The sequence below is a fragment of the Canis aureus genome, chromosome 36 (assembly GCF_053574225.1).
Source record: "Canis aureus isolate CA01 chromosome 36, VMU_Caureus_v.1.0, whole genome shotgun sequence".
NCBI classification, from domain to species: Eukaryota; Metazoa; Chordata; class Mammalia; order Carnivora; family Canidae; genus Canis; species Canis aureus.
The window spans coordinates 953,867-971,314 of NC_135646.1; positions in this window are offsets into that span (position 1 = coordinate 953,867).

Sequence of the window (17,448 nt, forward strand, 5' to 3'; positions counted from 1 at the left end):
TTATATGATTAAATGTATGTAAAGTATATGTAATATATACTTTCTCATAGTACTTTTTCTCAGATTGTGGCTTGCTCATTTTATTAAAAGTATCTTTCAAACAAAGAACAGAAGTTCTTCATTTTGATGAAGTCCAATTTTTTCTTTTATGACTCATGGCTTTGGTCATCTCTGAGAAATCTTTCCATAACCAAGGTCATAAAGATTTTCTTTTAATGTTTCTTCTAGAAGTTTTACAGTTAGGTTTTGCATTTAGGTCTATGATCCATTTTGAATTTAGCTGTCATGTATAGTCTAAGTCATGGCTTGAAGTTCTTTTCTTTTCCCTATTTTTTAATTTATTTTACTTTTAAAAAATTCAATTTGCCAACATATAGTATAACACCCAGTGCTCATCTCATCAAGTGATGGCTTGAAGTTCTACACAGGAAAACAGGAGCTCTGGAAATGGTAACTCTGTGAGTGAAGGTATTTTTTTGGTTGTTTTTAAATTTCTTGTTTAAGACAAGAATAATAACAATGTAGTACGGTATTTAACACATAAGTAGAAGTAAAATTTATGGCAACAGTATAGAGCCTGAAAGCCAGGATAGAAATGGAAGTACATGGTTTTAAAATTCTTATCCAATCCAGGAAATCTGCTAGAAGGTAGATGATAAATACGTTAAAGAGGATGGTATAAAGCCACAAGGAGCCGCTCAATAACAATGTACAGAGAATTATAGCTAACACCCCAGCGAGAGATCCAAAGGCAGACAGTGAAAGAATAAAACGAGGACATAGATGGAACAAATAGAAGACAGACAAGACGGTAGCTTTCAACTACATCAGTAATCACATTAAATATAAGCCACAGAGGCTTTTATAACCTGATGTCGGATATTCATTGTTAAGAAGGATGGGGTAGGTGCATAGACAGGGCCTGCTGCAGGTGGGAGACGTTTTCTTTTGATTCCTTAACTGTTTTTCAGTAAAGTTGGATGCGAGATCATTAGCTGAGAACCCGTGGTCTGATTTAGCTCTCCCTTCAGGCCACGCATCATCCTGAATTTATTTTTATTTTCTTAATTTAACTCTGAACAGGTGAGGTGTGAAAAGGAAATTCCAGATAACTGTGAAACTGATTTTAATTAAACAGAAAAATGGGAAGCTAAAATTTTTTTCCCCAACCCCCTGAAATCTAAGAGGTGGGAAAAAAATTAATAATTCACACACGGCTAGGAATCTGCAAGGTGCTGGTGCCTCACTCATTTAGAATGCTGGCCGAGAATTCATATTAAAGGGGTAGTTTCCTTTTAGACTTTTACAGCAGCAAAGACAGTCACAGCAGGTGCCAAGCCCCCGTGGCTTCGGGCTTGTGGGTGTGCGTCCTCGGGCAGCGCTCTGTTTGCGAAGGGCCCTCGAGGGTACCGTGGCGCAGGGTGGGTCCCCCTTAGTTCCCGTCTGCGGCTCCTTCCTGGCCTCGGTCCCCGAGCGGGGAGCGCTGCGGGAGTCGGGAGCTCGGGCTGCCCCCTGGAGGCCGCCGCCCGCCCGCGCTGCCGGCCCCCGTAGGCGCCCGCCAATGCCCGAGGCTCGGCCCTGGGCGGATGGACAGGCGGACGGCCGGGCGGACGGCCGGGCGGAGCGACCGGCGGATCTACGGGGGGACCGACGGGCGGACGGACGGGCGGACCGATGGGCGGACCGACGGGCGGACGGACAAGCGGACGGACGAGCGGACCGACAGGCAGACCGACGGGCGGACGGACGGATGGGCGAACCGACGGGCGGACCTACGGGCGGACGGACGGGCGGACCGACGGGCGGACCGAGGGGCGGACGGACGGGCGGACGGACGGGCCGACGGACGGGCGGACCGACGGGCGGACGGACGGGCGGACGGACGGGCGGACCGACGGGCGGACCGACGGGCGGACGGACGGGCGGACCGACGGGCGGACGGACAGGTGGACGGACGGGCGGACCGACGGGCAGACCTAGGGGCGGACGGACAGGCGGACCGACAGGCGGACCTACGGGCAGACGGACAGGCGGACGAACAGGCGGACGGGCAGGTGGACGGACAGGCGGACCGACAGGCGGACCGACAGGCGGACGGGCAGGCGTCCGCTGCAGCCACGCGGCAGCTTCCCAAGCCCACCGGGCCGGACTCTGATCCGAGACCGGAAGATGCGGGCGTGCGGGCGCCGGCCGTGGCTGGAAGGACCGACTGGGTGGAAGGGGCAGGCGCGCCCAGGGCCCGGGGCGGGGGGCAGATGCACCGCAGATCCCCAGATCCCGGGGCGGGGGCAGGCGCACCCCAGATCCCTAGGGCCTGGGGCGGGGGCAGGCGCACCCCAGATCCCAGAGCAGGGGCAGGCCCACCCCAGGTCCCCAGATCCCGGAGGGGGGCAGGTGCACCCCAGATCCCCAGGTCCCGGGGCGAGGCAGGCGCACCCCAGATCCCCAGGGCCCGGAGTGGGGCAGCCAGCGCCGCCGCGGCACACCCCCCAGTCTGCGGAGCCGCCAGGAAACGGCCGCGCTGCGACCCGCAAAGCAGCCCCCGCCCCTTGGGGCAGCGCCGCCCGATGCCACAGAATCCAAGGCGCCCGTAATTTAAAATTCTCTAATATCTGCAATAAAAGATATAAAAGGGGGGCGCCGGAGGGCTCCGTCGGCGAAGCGTCTGCCTCCAGCTGAGGTCCTGGGACTGGGGCTGGCGTGCCCCTCCCTGCCCAGCAGGGAGCCTGCTGCTCCGCCTCCCTGTCTCCCCCTCACTCATGCTCTCTCTCTCTCAAATGAATAAATAAAATCGTCTAAAAAAGATAAAAAAGAGAAACAGGTGACATTAAATTTAGAAATCTATTTAATTTAACCTACTGTATTTCACAAAGGGTCATCCGACGGGGAATCGACACACCGAGACCTTTCACGCTTCTGTCCCCCACAAAGCCCCCCAAGTCCGGCTGGGGGGTCCACGGGGCCCTGGGCCCTGGCCGTGTTTGCAGCCCTCAGCAGCCACGGCGCTGCGGGAGGAATGAGGCCCGGGCCTCTGCACCTGCGGGGTGGGAGGCCGGACTTGTCCCTGGAGATCCCGCCAGCCTGCAGCCTGCAGGAGGGGTAGCTCGCCATACAGGAGCAGTCACTCCTGGGCGGGCGCATCAGGGAAGTCCCCGGGTCCCGCAGGTGTCGAGTCTAAGCGCTTCAGCTGCTAATTCTCCCAGGCGCCTTCTGCAGATCTGCGTTGTTCTAGAAGCCACCATCCTGTGTGGATAGAGTTGAGGGGAAGTGTGGAAGGACCACATCCCTGAGTCTCCCCAGCCTTCCAGTCAAAATTCATTCCACTATTTGATTACATTGAAAAACATAAGCTTCAACAAGAAAAAGACGTCACATATTTATAATAACTCTTCCTATTATAATAAGCGCTCTCAGTTCATTTTTGTAGTATTTGACCTTTGCAAATTCCCTTTGAATTGAGTTCATCGGCCGAGAGAGAGAGAGAGAGAGAGAGACGGAGAGCGAGCCACAATCATTATGAGAGGTCATTGGGTAATACCTGCCAAAATGCACATTATCCTGTCTCCTTAGGTTTCTTTTCTTCGTTTTCTTGCTTTAGTCTTAGAATAATTTGCAAGCCTTTACCTTAAGAACTCAAGGACTTTATTCCCTTAAAGGGTCCAACAATAAGACGACAAACCTTGGGTGTGGGCCGGATATTTAGAGAATAGTGAGTTCGTGGTGTTCCTGTCCACCGGGGCCTCCTCACAGATCGCCCGGCACCCGTTCACCCCCATCTCTACACCTCTGCACACCACCTCTCGTTTGATAGCTTCAGGGCAAACAGCCGAGCCCTCAAGATATTAAAATAGATTCAACTTTTAAATTCATTTACAAGCAAAGCTTTCAAATTTCCTCATCGGAAATCACCAGCATTCCATTTGCAGCTTGCATCTTTCTCATGAGCAAGGAAATCAAGAACCCAGCACATCAGTTCTTCCGTGAGGTAGGTTTATGCCAAACCCAGCTCTTCCCAGGCAGTGGCCATCGGAAGCAACATTCCACATCGACTGCAAGTGAACCACACATGCACATATGCCATTCACAGGAATAATAGCTCATTCACCTGAAAGTAATATAAACTTTTGGGGCGCCTGGGTGGCTCAGATGGTTAAATGACCCTTGATTTCAGCTCAGGTCATGATCTTTGGGCCCTGGGATAGGGCCCCGGGTCGGGCTCCTCACTCAGCGGGGAGTCTGCTTCTCCCTCTCCTGCTAAACCTCCCCCCCACCCCACCACCACTGCTGTGTGTGTCTCTCTCAAATAAATAAGTAAATAAATAAAAATCTTTTTTAAAAAAAGAGGAAATTCTGGCACAGGCTACCACATGGATGAAGCTTGAGGTTATTGTGCTGAGTGCAATCAGCCAGACATCAAAGGACAAAGGTTCGTAGGAACAGAAAGTAGATGGTGGTGGCCAGAGGCTGGGGGGTGGGGGCAATGGGAATTACTGTTCAACAGATACAAAGCTGAGGAGTTCTGGAGCTGGAGGGTGATGGTTGCACAACTATGTGAATGTACTTCATGCTAATGAAAGATATGTTTAATAATGGTTAAGATGGTAAATTTTATGGTGTGTATGTTTTGCCACAATTAAGAAAACAAGCAGATGAGCAATCCGGCTGAAACCCAGAGAACCTTGCGATGGAAACCATTTCTCAGTTTATTTTTAGTCCGTGTTTTGTTCCTATTCGTTCTTATATTTGCATTATTAATTTTAAGAACTTTTGTCACTAAAGGTACTTTCATCCATAATCCCATGCACATCCATAAAGCCCACAGTTTTTGAAATTTTCTGTAGATTTTGTATTGTGTGCATTTTTATCTTTTGTTTGACTTTACTAGTTGAAAAACGATACTTTGCACTGTCTTTCCAAAACTAGCTCTCCATAGATTGATTTGCAAATTTTATTTATGCTTTATGACCTTAACAGTAAGTTTTGATGGCCTGAGAACATTTCATTCAGCCAGTATGCCATCCTCTGTAGATTCATTTATTTTTGGAGACTTATTCTTAGTATTACTTTTTTTTTCTTATGTGTGTGTGTGTGTGTGTGTGTGTGTGTGTTTGTAATTCTAAATCATGACTATCATCACTTCATATGTGTTTTAATTAAATTTTTAAAAAAGGAATGGGTTTACGACCTAAAAATCATAACCTAAAATTTATTTTTGTTTGACCTCATATGAATCTAGTTGGCTACGCTCAATTTATGGCATAACATTGGCTTGTCTGAGGCTTTTAAGTTTTTAAAAATTTTACTGCTCCCTCCATTTATGATACTGAGCCTCATTTCTTCTTCTTCCCCTTCTCTTTCTTCCCCCTCCTCATCTTCCTCCTCTTCTCCTTCTTCCTCCTCCTCCTCTTCTTGCCATGTACACACATCCAACTACTCTTCCATCATTTTATTTACATGGATGCACATTGCCTCAAATGCATAGTGTTTTGTCTTGAAAAACCTACTTTAATAGAATAATTCTCACTTTCTTCCTTTTTCATTCAACAGAGTATTTTAAATATCTATCCATGAAGCTAGTTAATCCTTTGGACCACCGCGCAGTGTTCCATCTTATCGACAGCTCTCATTTGGACTGACACCTGGATGTCTGGCCCATTGCTACTGGAAGCAATCAGTTGCCCACTCACCAGTTTACATTATCCTTTGCATTTGCAAAGTAATTTTTGTGGGGTGTCCTTGCACGCAGACTTGGGATTGTCAGGCCCCAGGGCAGCTCCAGTCCTGCTCTCCAAGGCTGAGCTCACTGCTGTCCCACCAGCTGTGTCTGAGGACTCTTATCATCCAACAGCCTCACCAGAGTTTAGCATTTGCTAAGTTTCTAATGATTGAATTGTTGATAAGCTCAAGACAGTGCAATAGTGTTTTCATTTGTTCTTCCCTGACTGGAAGGGCGGGACATCACCCTGGCTCGTTTTTATGTGAATTAATCTTTATCTTTTTTTAAGATTGCATTTCCTCTCTTTCTTGCTGACTTACAGGATTTTTCTTTTTTTTTTTGCATAATCTAGAAGTGCTGAATCTTGCTTAATTCCTTTCTAGTCCTAGTAGAGAGACAGGCTAATTAGATCATGATTAGTCTATGCTGAGATATGTCAACATATGTATTAGATATAAATCCCAGAGCATCAGTTCTCTTTGAGAAGTCTGAATGGATCCTGTGAAACTTTCAAGGCTTGATCTGTCTCTATAAGCACAACTGGAAGGTCTGACTCCTCAGGGTAGGAAAACCTTTTTCTCGGGATCCCCAGCAAAAATCTGGGGCTAAGATCTCATTGGCTTGCGCTGTGTCCTAAACCTTTTCTGACCATCCTGCTCAGGAATATGGAACATTCTGGTTGACCAGGTCTTGAAAGAGGCTCCCCTTTGGCATGTCATCAGATGCTTCCTTTTTATAGAGGATACAATTCTGCAGAGACACATAAATAAATAAGTACATTTATATCATTAGGATGTGTATATTCTAGGGGTGCCTGGGTGGCTCAGTGGGTTAAGCATGGGTCTCTTGGTTTTGGCTCAGGTCATGATCTCAGGATCATGAGATGGAGCTCCATAGTCTGTGTGGAGCCTGCTTAGGATTCTCTCTCTCTCCTTTTCTTAAAAAAAAAAAAAAAAAGTATATATTCTATTCCAATATTAAGGCATTACCCATCTCTCCTTTCCTGTTAAATAAATATATATTGAATTTTATCCAATGCCTTTTGGCATCTTTGGAGATGATCATTTTATTTCTATTTCTACTTAGATTTATAAAAATGCTGAAATACATTATTTTATTTCCTATAATGATATTTCCTGGCATTCCTGCTCTGAATCCCACCTGCTCATCAGGTAATGTTATTTCAATGAGCTGCTAAAACCTGTTTTCAAATATGAATGATTTACAAATTTTGCTTTAAGAATCATAATTGAAAAGCTAACTTTCTTTTTTGTGTGTTCCCTCTGTCAGATGTTAGTGTTACACTCTATGAAAACAATTTGGAAGATTCTTACTTCTTATTCTTGCCATGCCCTGGAGTAGTTGAAATAGCATTGAAGTTAGTGTTGCTTAATATTTTGATAGAATTTAGCTGTAAAATTATCCGGTGATCCCATAGGCAGGTTCATTTAAAAAAAAAAAAGTTTTAGGATTTTTTCCCCACTTGTATTAATTTAATTTTGCTTTCTGAAGATGCATAACATTAACATAGGTTAAAAGTCAAAACTTTTTTAAAAAGATTTATTTATTTGAGAGAGAGAGAGAGAGAGAGAGCGAAAATGAGAGAGCACACAAAGAGGCAGAGGCAGAGGCAGAGGCAGAGGCAGAGGCAGACGGAGAAGCAGGCTCTCCACTGAGCAGGGAGCCTGATGCGGCGCTCGATCCCATGACCCTGGGATCATGACCTCAGCTGAAGGCAGACACTTAACAGACTGAGCCCCCAGGTGCCCCAGTGAAAACTATTTTAAACGGTATATTCTAAAAAATTAAATTAAATTAAATTAAATTTAAAAAAATAAAAGGTATATTCTCAGGAGCCTCATGGCTACCTCTTCTCACCCAAATGCAGAAGGTAACATGTGGTATTAGCTTCTGATTTATCTGTATGCAAAAATAAACATATATTTAGTAGATTCTTTTTTTTTTAAGATTTTATTTATTTATTCATGAGAGTCACACACACAGGCAGAGGGAGAAGCAGGCTCCATGCAGAGCCCGATGTGGGACTCGATCCCGGGACTCCAGGATCACACCCTGAGCCACCCGGGCGTCCCTGTAGTAGATTCTTATTTCCCCTTTTCTCCCTATGCAAATGGTGTTTCTTTTGTATCTTGGATTTTTCTTTTTCAGCCTTAACAATACATTATTGAAATTAGTCCATTTCAATTTATACAGATTTTTTTCTTTTCTCTTCTTTTCTTTTTTTACATCAACATCCTTTTTCACTGAGTGGATTACCATAATTACTTATTCAATCCCCAATATATGGGATTTAGGTTCTTTCTATCATTTTGTTATTACCAATAACAACACAACGAATGCTCTTGTGAATGTGGTTTTTTTTCCCCTGTGACATTCAGGGTAAATTCCTATAAATGGAATGCCCAGTATTCACAGGCTTTGAAAAGAAGGTGAATTCTTAGTTTTTAGTGTCTAAAGTTTGATATCTATAAATCACATCTACATTGTTAATATGTGACTTGGATTTTTTTTTTCTCGCCCAATGTGTCATGATCCAAAAGATGTATATAGGTCTCTCCTTTTGCTGATGTTCCTTTATTTCTTTGTGTGTTTCCTGTAGATTTTTCTCTGTGTATTTTGACCCAATGTCACATGGCACACAGATAGGCGTCACTTTAAGATCTGCTTTATAAAGCATTTTTCTTGGTTCATTTAACAATCTAGTGCCTGAATCCCACCCCATCTGCCGCCATGACCATGACCCTAGCTTCCTCTTCCTGCATTTGCATGTATGTGCTTTTGATTTTCAGCAGTTCTGAGTTTGAGTCTTCACTTATGTGCATCACTCTGTTGGGCTCCGCTTCAAATCCCATCCAAGAGCTTTTCATAGATGAGTTTATCCTGTTGTAACTTTGATATGACAACATTTGTCTCAGTCATGTTGTTATTTGGTTTTAAAACATTTATTTTCCTTTATTTTTTGTATTTCACTAAGTGAAATATTTTATCCTGTGTGTGTGTGAGCTTCTAGTAATTTGCTTCTAGTAATTTGCAATGTTCATACTTCAGTTTTTAGTTCTAGGGATTACTTTATAATTTTGTGTAATACACTTCAGTCTTTAAATCTTTAATTTTGACCAACTTCTCATTATGATGAAATTAGTTTTTTCCACATTCTCCTGCCTTTCTTCCTTTCCTCCCTCCCTTTTTTTCCTTCTTTCCCTCTATTCTGTTTTTGCAATTATAACATAAATGATATAACAACCTTATTTAAATAAAGATTCAAATAAGACCCATGGATTTTGATGGATTACTATATTTTAAGTCTCTTTTAATCTATCAGCTCTCAGCTCCCGGCTTCAGTTCTCAAAGTATTAGTTTCATAAGATTTAATTTTGTTTTATAATTATCTAGGGTATTTTCATGGTCATAGGTCAAATCTCTAAAGTAAGACAATTTATAACCCAATTTTGGCTGGTTCTATCATTTTTCGCAGTGCCAATTTTAAAGACTTTATAAAATATGAAGCCCTTTGTTTCTTTGCACATTAGCTTTCCTCTTACCCCCTGCCTTTGCTTCCCTATTTTTGTTTGTGATCGTTCTGTTTCTCATCTTCAGATTTTATGGTGTTGACATTCGTTTGATAACTAGAATCTCAGGATTGTTTTGGACTTTGTCATATATAAAGAGATTTGTTTCACTAACCTTCTTAAAAAAGAATTTGTCTATTTCGTGAATTTTAACATTTGTCTGTTGTCTGGTTAGGGTGAAGTTCAGATGTGTTGGTTTCTCTTCCTTGAGCTCAAATGCGCCGTTGGACTTTCTTCCAGTACTGAGCTCAGCAAGTGGAGTCCTGCCCGATAGGGACTTCCTGTCTTAATGCCTGACACATCCTTTCTTTTTCTTTGAAGTAAATAACATTTCCTGGAACACATTCTCGGTGTTGAGGCATTGGAATCAGTTTTTCCTGAGATGTGGTCTGTCTTTTCAATCAGTAGATTAAAATCTTCCTTTTACAGAAACTTTGCTGAATTATATATTTTTTTCTGTTCTGTGTGTGAGGTTTTCTTCTTCAAAGTCATCAATTATGCATGTGTTGAATGTCCTTTGTCTATTTCCCATAGCTTTCACTTATTTGACTTCTTTTAAGCACCTTTTCATTGATTTTGCTGATTTTCCTCTGGTTTGTCTTCTCGAGTCTTCACTTTTGTGAATAACCTTTATTTCTATGATAAGCAAATTGGGTTTTGTTCTGCTTGTCTTCTGAGCATGTTCATTGTGGTTTTCATCTCTATATGTCATTTTTTCATTTCTTTTGGAAGATTTTCATCTGTGCTCTGATTTATTTTTTTATAGAAATGATTTGTCATTAAGTTCTTCTAATTCCTGGGGGAAATCTGCGGATGCAGTTATCAAGTGCTGGCCAGTACTGTTGCTCTAGTTCAACACACCTTGCTGGTCAACGGTCACTTTTATTTTTTATTTATTTTTTTTAAAGATTTTTTTTATTTATTTATGAGAATGCACAGAGAGGAGAGAGAGAGAGGCAGAGACGCAGGCAGAGGGAGAAGCAGGCTCCATGCACCGGGAGCCCGATGTGGGATTCGATCCCGGGTCTCCAGGATCGCGCCCTGGGCCAAAGGCAGGCGCCAAACTACTGCGCTACCCAGGGATCCCAACGGTCACTTTTATACATGGCAGGTAGAAATGAAAAACGGCACAACCCTTTTGGAGGACAATTTATTGATATTTGTCAAAATTATAACCACTTCTAGGAATCTACCCTAAGGATACACTAACAAATACATGAAATGATTCTGTGCACAAATTACCCATTGAAGCACCGATTAGAATAAGAAAAGGTGAAAAATGAACCACATGTTCTTCAATAGACTATGGGTTTATTTTATTTTATTTTTTTTAATTTTTATTTATTTATGATAGTCACAGAGAGAGAGAGGCGCAGAGACACAGGCAGAGGGAGAAGCAGGCTCCATGCACTGGGAACCCGATGTGGGATTCGATCCCGGGTCTCCAGGATCGTGCCCTGGGCCAAAGGCAGGCGCCAAACCGCTGCGCCACCCAGGGATCCCTAGACTATGGGTTTAATGGATTAATTGACAATAGAAAATGCTAGACATCTGTAAAAAAAGGAATGAGGAACAATATTGCATCTTTAAGTATTTCTGCATAGGGATTTCCAGGAAACATTGTTATATGAAAATTTGCAAAGTGCAGAATGGCACCTTTTCTAAGGAAAGACAGAAAAATGAAACATTTATGTTTTTAACAAAAAATAATGAGAGATAAAATCAGTACAACTGGTTCTATATAAGGGGAGAGAGGTAAACTTGAGGAAACAGTAATGGTATCAGCCTTTTCTAAATGTGCTTCTTTTTTTACCTATGAAACCATGTCATGCTTTTACATAGTTTTAAAACCATTGAAAATTGAAAATAAAATGAAACAAACACAGTTAATTGTCTACTAGGTCTGTGACTTGACCAGAAAGGATTATTTCAAATGAATTGAAAGTACAGTACATTGACTTTATAGCTTACATGGGATAAATCCTAAGGACACATACACAACTGTGCAGAAAGAAGTTCCCAATAATCATATTATTCATTTCAATGATATCTTAATAATATACCAAATTTGTATTCCAATATGTATATGTTGTATATATTATTGGGATAGAGCAAGTGAATATAGGAAGAGGGAGTATATGTGGCCAACATTTGATTTATGTTGGTGATCAATGAAACTGGTAGTATCCATTTCAACGAATGGTGGCTGTAATAAGTTACTACAAGCTTGGATTAAAACAACACACATTTATTCTTTTTTGGGGGGGGTTAAGTTCTTTATTATTAAATGTTTGAAAGAAGATTATAAGTAAAAATATACTATTATTTTACAGAATAAATTTTAGACAAAACTCCTATAGGTTAGAGCTTAACTTAAAATCCTACATGATCTTAGAAGTCTACCAAGCTTAGTTGAGTTTCTTCGTTACTCTGGAAACTGGATCAATATTTTCTCACCTAGGCCTAAAACGGAGGAATAAGAAATACTCTTCTATAGAGATACTGAAGATAAGTATTTGAGCCTCTGAAATCAGGTTTATGTTTTGCAATTAATATTTTTCAGCTCTTATTAGACTTTATTCCAGAACTACTTACCACTAGTACAATAGAGCTGCCCATATACCATTTTACAAAAGATGTTTATTGTTGTTATTTTTACTAATTGATTGGGTTTTTTAGATGTAGAAAATGGTCTGGTTACTATGAACATCTGGATATGCTGTCCTCAGCCGTTTAGAGACTTCTCTCCCAGTGTGTGTGAGTGTCCTCCTCCTTGTGTGTATCTGAGTTATCTAGACTTAACTGTTTCTAGAGAAATTTTTTTTTCTTTACAGTTCATATTTTTCTGGTTCGTTTTTTTTTTTTTTTTTTTTTTTGGCTGCTGCCAATTTAACCTCATTTTTTTCTTTTTTTAAAATTTAAATTCAATGAATTAACATATAATGTATTACTGGTTTCAGAGATAGAGGTCAGTAATTTATCATTCTTACATAATACCACCCAGTCAGTGCTCATGCCATCACATCCCCTCCTTCATGTCTGTCACCCAGTGACATCCTCCCACCTCTCTCCCCTCCAGCAACCTTCAGTTTGTTTCCTATACTTAAGAATCTTTTATGGTTTGTCTCCCTCTCTGATTTTGTCTTGTTTTATTTTTTCCTCTCTTCCCCTATGATCTTGTTTTGTTTCTAAAATTCCACATATGAATGAGATTATATGATAATTGTCTTTCTGTGACTTATTCACCTAGCTTAATACCCTCTAGTTCCATCCAGGTCATTGCAAATGGCAATATTTCATTTTTCTGATGACTGAGTAATATTCCATTGTATATATAGAGCACATCTTCTTAATCCATTCATCTGTTGATGGACATCTAGGCTTTTTCCATACTTTGGCTACTGTGGACATTGCTGCTATGAACACTGGGGTACAGGTGTCCCTTTGGATCACTACATTTGTATCTTTGAGATAAATACCCAGTAGTGCAATTGCTGGATCATGGGGCAGCTCTATTTTCAACTTTTGAGGACCCTCCACTCTGTTCTCCAGAGTGGCTGCACCAGTCTGCATTCCCACCAACAGTACAAGAGGGCTTCCCCTTCTCCACGTCCTTGCCAACATCTCTCATTTCCTGAATTGTTCATTTTAGCCATTCTCACTGGTGTGAGGTGGTATCTCATTGTGATTTTGATTTATATTTCCCCGATGCTGAGTGATGTGAAGCATTTTTCATGTGTCTGTTGGCCGTTTGTATGTCTTCTTTGGAGAAATGTCTGTTCATGTCTTCTTCTGCCCATTTCTTCATTGGATCATTTGTTCTTTGGGTGTTGAGTTTGATAAGTTCTTTAAAGATTTTGGATACTAGCCCTTTATCTGATGCATCATTTGCAAATATTCTGTAGGTCGTTTTGTCAACTGTTTTCTTTGCTGTGCAGAAGCTTTTTATTTTGATGAAGTATCACTAGTTCATTTTTGCCTTTGTTTCCCTTGCCTTCGGAGACGTGTCTAGCAAGAAATTTCTGTGGCTAAGGTCGCAGAGGTTGTTGCCTGTGTTCTCCTCTAGGATTTTGATGGATTCCTGTCTCACATTTAGGTCTTTCATCCATTTTGGGTCTATTTTTGTGTATAGTGTGAAGAAATGGTCCAGTTTCATTCTTCTGCATGTGGCTGTCCAATTTTCCCAACACCATTTGTTGAAGAGACTGTCTTTTTTCCATTGGATATTCTTTCCTGCTTTGTTGAGTTGACCATAGAGTTGAGGGTCCATTTCTGGATTCTTTATTCTGTTCCATTGATAATACATGTTTATTGTTCTACAGTTAGTTCTGAGGCAGAAAGTCCAAAATCACTTTAACTGGGCTGAAATCAAGGTGTCTGCAGGTCCACACTCCCTGTGGATACTCAAGGTGAGAATCCATTTCTTGCTTTTCCCAGCATTGTGAGCACACCCCTTGTGTTCTTTGGCTCAGGTCCCCTCCCTCTGTCTTCAAAGCCAGCAGCACAACATCTACTTCCCTCTGCTTCCATCATATGGCCTTCTTCTCTTTTGTCTGAAGTCAAATTTCTCTCTGCCTCCTCCCTCTTATAAGGTTACCTGTGATTATGTGATAGGACCTGCCTGGATTATCCAAAATAATCAATCACTTTATATCAAAATTCTTAACTTAAACACATCTGAAAAGACCCTTTTTTCATATAAAGAAATATTCCTGGATTCTATAAACATATATAAATATGTATGTGTGTATATCTCTATGTGTGTATATATATGTGTGTGTGTGTGTGTGTGTATGTGTCTACAAACACACACACACACACACACATTTTAAAGGCTTTATTTTTAAGTAATCTCAACACCCAACATAGGGCTTGAACTCAGGACCCTTGAGACCAAGAAATACATGCTCCTCTGACTGAGCCAGTCAGGTGCCCTTATTTTAAAGATTTTCCAGATTCTATAGATTAAGGACTCAGGTATCTTGGGGGGCTACTATTCAGCTTATTATACTGGGTGATGGGCACATGGTAATTCATTATCTTATTCCCTGTACTGAGGCATAGTTTGGAAAATTTTCTAATTAAAAAGAAAAAATACGTTTGTCCAATGTGTAGACTTGTGCAAGATCATTGATTTAGATGGGATCTCAGAACCCATAACACAGATCTTTCTTCTGACAAACTAAATTGTGTGCCATTCACTTATCAAATACCACTTATCAAGCTGCAAGGCTTGGGGAGTTAGTGACCTATAAGAATGCTTTCTTCTTACAGAGCTATTTCATTTATCATGACTTCTATAAACCTGGAGGCCCAGGTTTCTAGTGATTGGAGGGGAGATAGCTGCCAGTGGAAACTCATGTTACCGACCGTTACCTGGTTACCAATGCCAAGAGACTGGGAGCCTCCTGCTGACTTCTGGAACACAGATTTTGTAGACATGGCCAAACAGTGGGGTCAGTCTCAGGGTTCCTTTTTTTGTAGCTGTTCTTGTTGCTGCTGTTATTCTTCCTTTTTTTAGGCAGTTTAACTCTAACTGCATTCCTTTTTCAGAAGCTGAATATTTGAAAATGCAAATGATAAAAAAGAGGAACTCTAGGTAGATGATGGAGATGGAGTGACTTGCTTGATACAAAGATTTACGTGAAGTTTCTTTTGAATAAACTGTACTCTTCTTGTACTATAATTTCATGTTGAAATTTTAGATTCTCCTGGACATAGTTGAGCAAAATGATATGCCTGTTAATTTTTTTGTATTCCAGTGGAACTTACATGAAAATTAGTCTCCCCGTGGAAGCAGGGATGACCCTTTTGTTAAAATAGTTTATTAGGGGGATCCCTGGGTGGTTCAGCGGTTTAGCGCCTGCCTTTGGCCCGTGGTGTGATCCTGGAGACCTGGGATCGAGTCCCGCATCGGGCTCCTTGCATGGAGCCTGCTTCTCCCTCTGCCTGTGTCTCTGCCTGTCTCTCTCTCATTCTCTCTCTCTCTCTCTCACTCTGTGTATGTGTGTGTGTGTGTCATGAATAAATAAATACAATCTTAAAAAAATAGTTCATCAGTGGTAACCAGTATCTTATAGTTTCAGCCTGCAGTGGCAGAGCGAGAAGCAAGAATATGAGGTCTATTTTTGCCTCAATAGCTTATTCTTGCTTCCTACATTTTGTTTTTGTCAGTTGAAAGATATATCTTTAGCTTACTTGCTTATAATTATAAACTGTTCATTGCATGAAGTCAAGCAAATAGAATGGAGTTTAAAAAGTGTCTCTGAAGGTTATGAAAAAAACCCCCATGTAATGTCAAAGTCTTTTATTCTCATTTAAATAAGAAGTAAAGATTGCTCCTTACAACCTTGAGAATGTGATTAGTGTCAGTGAAATGATACATTTATTATATGAGGCATAATTCTTGGGACTGCTTATTATGACAGACCAATAATTACTACAGGTTCCACCAGCCTCTTTCTAGCTGTGACTCAACAAAAGTGATTTTGGATTCTAAGTGGCTTCACTTTTGGTGGTAAGGTAACTGTTTCAGTGTAAGAGAGGGGGAAAAAATCTTTTTTCTTTCTGTTCTTCTGGATTCTTCAGCTGGGGCCCTGGAAAATTAGACCAGCGACAGATAGGTCAGCAAAAAAGAAAACAAAGAGAAGTTTCTTAGCATGTATGTTGCACACACGCATGGCAGCACCCAGACATGAGGAACTCAAAGGGATGGTAGAACTTGGGCTTACACATCATCTAAATGAAAAGCAGTGATGTTTCAGAGAGGCTGACAAGACCAAAGGAAAAGCACTTTAAGTTCCTAGAATGGCACAGTGACTCCACAGTTGTCTAGGACCCAGGCTACTTCCAGTTTTCTGATCTGATACTAATAGAACAAAGACCTCATCTCCTGGTTCAGGATCCACATTCCAGGGAGCACAAAAGGAGGGAGAATGTACTTACACCTCAGTTGTCTCTTAAGGACATTTTTTGGAAGCTTGCACACAGTATTTCCAGTACTCCCTATTGGCTTGAACTTCACCAGCCGGTCCCTGTCCGGCAGTAAGGGTGGCTGGAGCTGCAGTGTTTATTCTGGGCAGCTGCGGACCCAGCTAAAATTCAGGGATTTAATCACCTGAGGATGACGGAGAGAATGGATTATTAGGGGAGAATTTGCAAGTCGGCTATGGTTTCTCAGCAGTGGAATTCCTGAGCCAAGCTCTATTTTTTGTCTTTTGAAACCCTTGTTATATGAAGACAGATTGCCTCCAGATAGGTTCTACACTCAATGCTTCCACGAGTGGCGCACGCGAAAGCCTGCCTCGTTCCCTCCACGCCAACACTGAGTACGATCATCTGAAGTAAGAATCTTTGCCAGCTTGATGAGAAGAAAAACTATCTCAATTACATTTGCACTACTTTGGTAATCAAAAGAGTGAAACTTTCTCATATCCTAGCTGGTCATTTGTATTTCTTTATTTGTGAATGTCATAAGTCCTTTGTCTACTTTTAAATTCGTATTCAGTTCCTCGTAGAATAAATAGCATTATACGGCTTGAATTGAGTAGGTCAAGGATGAGAGATTTTTTCCTTTCAAAAATTGGGATTTAAAAAAGAAAATCCTAGGTTTATAGGAAATCTTCTTTTGGAAGGAATAGCACTGACAAGTAACTAAATAGTACATTTTTATTTAGAGGGTTTTTTTTTTTTTTTGACTGAGGAAACTCAGATTTCAATATGACTTTGTCTGACAGCATGTAAACCATAAAGACTGGAGAAGAGCACAGGTACAATTACCTGTGAGTTTTCTTGACTCCTTGGAAAGAGTTAAATCACTGAGGACTTAGCCCTTTCAGAAAAGGGTTATGTTCTGAGTCAGGGTGATAATTTGGTGGTCATGGTTCCGTTCAGTGTATGAGGAAATGGACAAGGCAGGCATTTGAACCTCCTTCACAGCAGTGATGAGGACAGAGACGATCAAGATGAGACTTCGGAAAATGACAAAGATTATTGCCAGTCCCTGCATTTACCTCTCACCGTCATCCCGATTATCTGAATTAAACTTTCACCTGGGGCCTGGTATCAACATGCTCCTCAAAAATGCACATTTTTATATTGGAGTTGAGCCTTTGTCAGGCAGCTTATTGCTCTGTTTTGTTT